The sequence below is a fragment of the Alligator mississippiensis genome, chromosome 13 (genome assembly GCF_030867095.1).
Source record: "Alligator mississippiensis isolate rAllMis1 chromosome 13, rAllMis1, whole genome shotgun sequence".
In the NCBI taxonomy this organism is placed as follows: Eukaryota; Metazoa; Chordata; order Crocodylia; family Alligatoridae; genus Alligator; species Alligator mississippiensis.
In genome coordinates, this window is record NC_081836.1 from 48,917,791 (window position 1) to 48,924,231 (window position 6,441).

Genomic DNA, 6,441 nt, shown 5'->3' on the forward strand with positions numbered 1-6,441 from the left:
CAGCAGGCCAAGGCACTTAAGGGAGCCTACCCCTGCCCCAGCCCTAGAGCAAGCTGCAAGCAAGGCAAGGGCCCCCAAGGGGACACTTGCATGCCTGTATACCAATGCCAGGAGTTTGGGGAATAAGCAGGAGGAACTTGTCCTCCTGCTCAGCACAAATAATTATGATGTCATAGGGATAACAGAGACCTGGTGGGACTCCACCCGTGACTGGACCATGGGTTTAAATGGCTATACCCTGTACAGGAGGGACTGAGTGGACAAAAGCGGCAGAGGTGTAGCTCTCTATGTCAAGGAGAACTACGCATCCCAACAAGCTGACATCGGCACCCAGGGTCGACAACTAGAGACCCTCTGGGTTAAAATCCATGGGGAACACAGCACAGGAGATACAATGGTGGGAGTCTACTACAGACCTCCTAACCAGGATCAAGAGATTGACCAGGACTTCGCCATGGAATTGGCTGAGGCTGCACGCTCCTTGTCCATGGTTGTCACGAGGGACTTCAACTACCTGGACATCTCGTGGGAAGAGCGCTCGGCCAAATCTGAATGGTCGCAAAGCTTCCTCACGTGTGTGGATGAGTTCTATCTAACTCAAGAAGTCTACGGGCCAACAAGAGGCAAAGCTCTGCTTGACCTGGTGCTGGCAACCAGGGACAACCTAATCGGTGACCTCACAATCAAAGGGAAGCTGGGTGACAGCAACCACGAGCTGATCACCTTCACCTTCCACCGAAAAGCTGTCAAGTCAGTCAGCAGTACAGAGGTCCTCGACTTCAGGAGGTCTGACTTTGACAAGCTCAGGAGACTTGTCGGTGAGGCCCTAAGGGACCATGAACCCAAGGGGAGGAGAGTCCAGGAAGAGTGGTCACTCCTCAAGGGTGCGATCCTAGATGCACAAGCTAAGGCTATTCTGTCTCGGAGGAAAGGCAGCAAGAGGGCACAGCAGCCCCCTTGGCTCTCCAGGGAACTGGCGGTCCTCCTGCATCTAAAAAAACAGACCTACAAAGGATGGAGGATGGGATCCACCTCCAAGGAGGAATACTCTACACTGGTCCAGACCTGCAGGGAGCAAACCAGGAAAGCCAAGGCTGCCATGGAACTCCAACTGGCCACAAGTATCAAGGACAATAAAAAGTCCTTTTTTAGATATGTGTGGAGCCAGAGGAAAAGCAAGGGCAACACCGGACCCCTGCTAAACCAAAATGGAGAACTGATGACTGATGCCCAGGAAAAAGTCAACTTGCTAAATGGGTACTTTGCATCAGTCTTTCACAAGTCCCATTATGGGACAGGGATACCTAAGTGACGGTGGTTCCTTGCCCTCCATCAGTGCTGACCTTGTGAAGGAACAGCTTGAGAGGCTGAACACCTTCAAGTCAGCTGGCCCTGACAATTTGCACCCCAGAGTACTGAAGAAGCTGACTAGCATCATAGCTCAGCCCCTGGCACAGATCTTCGAGAGCTCCTGGTGCTCTGGTGAAGTGCCCGATGATTGGAAGAAGGCCTATGTGGTGCCTATCTTCAAGAAGGGGAGGCAAACTACAGGCCCATCAGCCTGACCTCTATCCTGGGGAAGGTCTTAGAAAAAATCATCAAGGAGACAATCCTTAATGGACTAGCCGATGGCAACACCCTGAGGAATAGCCAGCATGGGTTTGTTGTGGGTAGGTCATGCTTGACCAATCTCATTTCCTTTTATGACCAGATGACCTATCATCTGGACAAGGGGGAAGAGATTGATGTCATATATAGGTCGAATGGTCATAAACTACTACAAGACCGTTTCAGGCTGGACATAAGGAAGAATTTCTTTACTGTCTGAGCCCCCAAGGTCTGGAACAGCCTGCCATCGGAGGTGGTTCAAGCGCCTACATTGAACACCTTCAAGAGCAAACTGGATGCTTATCTTGCTGGGATCCTATGACCCCAGCTGACTTCCTGCCCTTTGGGCAGGGGGCTGGACTCGATGATCTTCCGAGGTCCCTTCCAGCCCTAATGTCTATGAAATCTATGAAATATATCTCAACTTTAAAAAAGTCTTCGATCTGGTATCCCATGATCACCTTTTGGCAAAACTGGCCAACTGCGGCCTCGGGCCCACCATGATCCTCTGGCTGGGGAATTGGTTCTGGGGTCAGATCCAGAGGGTGGTGGTTGATGGAAGTCAATCATCATGGTGTGCTGTGACCAGTGGGGTCCCTCAAGGCTCTGTGTTTGGATCTATTTTGTTCAACCTCTTCATTAATGATGTGGACATTGGAGTCGGAAGCGGACTGGCCAAGTTCTCCAATGATACCAAACTTTGGGGTAAAGCATCCACACCTGAGGACAGAGGGGTAATCCAGGCTGAGCTTGACAAGCTCAATAAATGGACGGATGAGAACCTGATGGTGTTTAACACCAAAAAATGCAAGGTTCTCCACCTTGGGGGGAAAAACCTGCAGCATGTCTATAGGCTCGGCAATGCTGCACTGACTAGCACTATGGATGAGAGCAACTTGGAGGTCAGGATTGACCACAAGATGAACATGAGCCTGCAATGTGATGCTGCAGCCAGTAAAGCGAGCAAAATGGTGGCTTGCATCCATAGATGCTTCCCAAGCAAATCCGGGGACGTCATTCTCCCATTGTACTCGGCCTTGGTGAGGCCGCAGCTGGAGTACTGCATCCAGTTTTGGGCCCCACAATTCAAAAAAGATGTGGAGAAGCTTGAGAGAGTCCAGAGGAGAGCCATGCACATGATCAGAGGTCAGGAAAACAGATCTTATGATGAGAGGCTGAGAGCTATGGGGCTTTTCAGCCTGGAAAAGCGCAGGCTCAGGGGGGACCTGATAGCTACCTATAAGTTTATAAGTGGTGTCCACCAGGAACGTTTGTTCACCAGAGTGACCCAAGGATTACAAGGTCGAACAGTTATAAACTCCTGTGAGACCATTTCAGGCTGGACATAAGGAAGAACTTCTTTACTGTCCAAGCCCCCAAGGTCTGGAATAGCATGCCATCGGTGGTGTTCAAGCACCTACTTTGAACGCCTTTAAGAGAAACCTGGATGTTTTTCTTGCTGCCATACTATGACCCCAGCTGGCTTCCTGTCGCTGGGGCAGGGGGCTGGACTCGATGATCTTCCGAGGTCCCTTCCAGCCCTGATGTCTATGAAATCTATGACCCCTGGTTCCACAAAACCAAACCCTTCAGCTTTACCCTGGTTATGCAGGCAACGGTTCAATTCCAGGTTTTTTCACCATTTGTCTTTTAGAAAGATCACTCAGATTTTCTCTTCCTCCTTTCTCCTCTAAGAACCCCAAAGTCTTTTATAATCAGCATAGCCTTATCTGATTCTTACAGCAACTTTTAGAGTAGATTCATCATTCCAGCCATGAATTTGAGACAGCATCCAAATTATTCCTGATATGACTAACCAATGGGAGATCCATGAATGAACATCGCAATTTGTGATGTTGCAAGGAATTCTGCAAAGTATGCTAACCAGGGAGATGCTGTTTCGACAGCAGAATGTAAAATGATTAGAATTTGCAAAGATGAATTTTGTTTCCTTATTTTCCCCAAGGGATATTCTGCCATTTTACCATGCCAGCTTTTGCATCCTGTTAAAACTTGCTTTATTTGCAACATATATGAAATGGTTATTTTCCCTCTAAAGCTGTTAAAATAAGTGTGTGAGACCTCATCCGAAAAGCTATTTTCACTTGAAAACTGGACCTGACTTTGCTCCCCCTAAAAAATCCATTTCTGTGATATATATTTTCAATCTGATTTCTAAAAATACCCATGTACAACTCTAGGCATGCAAGGTCTTGTGTTCAAATAAAATTTAAATACAGAAATTTGGGCACAAAAATAGTTAAGCACATGTGCAAAAGATATAGAATCTAGCGCTCATTCAAACAGTTTATATGGCTGCAAACAAAGGCATGTTTTGCGTCCTCAGCCTCAAGCAATATGCCCTTCTACTATTGCAAATAAAAATGTCTCTAGAGAAAGACCCCAATTAGTGTTTTTGCAGCATGTCTAAAATTTTTAATCAGACTCCACCATCTAGAGGAAAGCAGAAGAATAACATGACTTTCTTGAAGCAGTATATTTGCAGGTCTCCCATCTCAATATAACCGGAGTGTCTTTCTTGGGGCTGTTAACATTATAATTAGAAATCACTGATTAAAAACAGATCGGAGTCATTTTAATTCTACATATGTCATTTGAGTGTATGGGAAAGCATAAATATTTATAAAATCTCATTGTCCTCCAATTCTACTTGCAGCAATATTACTGCTAAGCATTCACCAGCTTCAAAGCAATATACAATTAAATGTGAATTCATTGGCATGACAACTATACAAGCGTTGCCAAAGTATGTAGAGGCTATCTGACACAGCAGGATACAATTCAGCCAGCCATGTCAGGACTTTGCTATCCTGTTGTCCATTTGTCCTTCTGACCATTTGCTGTTGCTCCCCATTTCTTCTCCAATAGCAACTTTTATTTAAATAGCAAGATTGTGATATTATTTTTCCTGATTTTTTTTATAAATCAGTTTTCCTCACATTTTTTACATAAAAAGTTCAGCTGTCTTATTTTGAACAAATATATTTTTCATGAATTATATGTTGATACTGTGACAAAAAAATCTCTCTCTTGGTTTTCATCTTCCCTGTCATACACAGCATGGTTTCACATCGGCCGAATGGTCACTGATTCTAATATTGATCAGAGTACATTTCTCTCTGGCAAGGCAATCTAGCCAGCAAGCAGGAAAGTCCCAAGTACAGAGCTATAGCCATCTCACCTACTTTTAAAACGATTTTTTCCAGCTGTTCACGTTATTGCTTAAATCATTCTGTTCTGGATAACGTACTTTAATGGGCGGGGGGGGGGGGGGGGAAATGTTGCTTGAATGGTAGAGAGAAATTTTGCCTCCATATTATAGTCTGTTTTTCATGCAGAATTACCTCAAATAAGTTTGGCCAGCGATGGGCTGTCTGAAGTAGAAAAGGATCATGAATTTTAGACTGGACATTAGGAAGAACTTCTTCACAGTTAGAGTGGCCAGGGTCTGGAACGGGCTCCCAAGGGAGGTGGTGCTCTCCCCTACCCTGGGGGTCTTCAAAAGGAGGTTAGATAACCATCTAGCTGGGGTCATCTAGACCCAGCACTCTTTCCTGCCTATGCAGGGGGTCGGACTCGATGATCTATTGAGGTCCCTTCCGACCCTAACATCTATGAATCTATGAATTCTTACTTATAGGTTTAGATACTTTCCTGCTGGGTTTTATCAAAAAGGATGTCTTATGCATCAAATAAATAAGGCTACTAATAGCCAGAGTCCAGGTGCCAGTGGGTTTCAACCAAGTCCAAAGCAAGGACCTAACATGAGGGTTCGTTTCAGCTGAAAAATCGCTCTCAAAGATTACAGAGGGAGATGTGGGCCAACCATGTTATTCTGAAAACCTTTTTTTTTTTTAAATCATCTCAGATGACTATAGTCTTTCCTACTCCCATGGAGAGAGACAGACAGACAGTGTTAAATCTTCCTCTGCTGATCTTTTAACGACACGACTCATCACAAGACTTATTTAACCTAATTACTGCCTTTTAGCATCCAGAAATGGAGCCAGCATGTGCATCACACCTCTTGGACTCGCTTATTTAATATTCACATTAAGCTCAACAGCAACCTGTAAATCAGCAGGGGAACATTTTCTAGGTTGCTATGTGACAAGCGATGAATCAAACTACTAATCAGTGTATTACTAAACTATTAGTGCACACTGTTTTATTAATAAATACGCTCTTCAGAAGAGGGAGGAATATTTGTCAGGACAATTAGTAAACCATGAAATCTTGAAAAAAGTTGAGGTCGTTTGTGAGTCAAGACATACGTACGTCGCTGCCAGCTCATGATTATTTAGAGCATAAAGGAGCAAATTCTGTTCTCAGCCCACAGATTAAGCTTTTGGTCACAGTGCCAGGGATCTCGCTAGGAGCAACGAGGAAAAATATTTCTTCATCTGCTTGTTACAATGAAGCGCAAGATGAGCTAAGTGCTGCAAGACGCAGACGTTTGCATGAACCAAAGACTGGGGGAGAGGAATCCAAATACATCATTTAAATGGCCATGGTGACGATAGCCACACAACTTCCATGTTTTAATTATTTCTCTGGCCCTTCACCCTCCAAGGATTTCTCAAGTTTTTGTCTGATTTATCCAGGTAACCAAGTGTCAGACACTCTGGGAGGCACTACAGCAATGGGAATGGTGACCCCTCCTGGGAAACCAATGACAAGAAAGCAGCGGTTGGATCCTAGCAGCCAGGCCCAACCAGGAAAACAACATCTCGTCCCTCTTTTCTGCTTTGTTTTGGAGTCGGACTGTACCAAGAACATTGTCTTCTCATGGGAAGCGAGCAAGTGCTAACA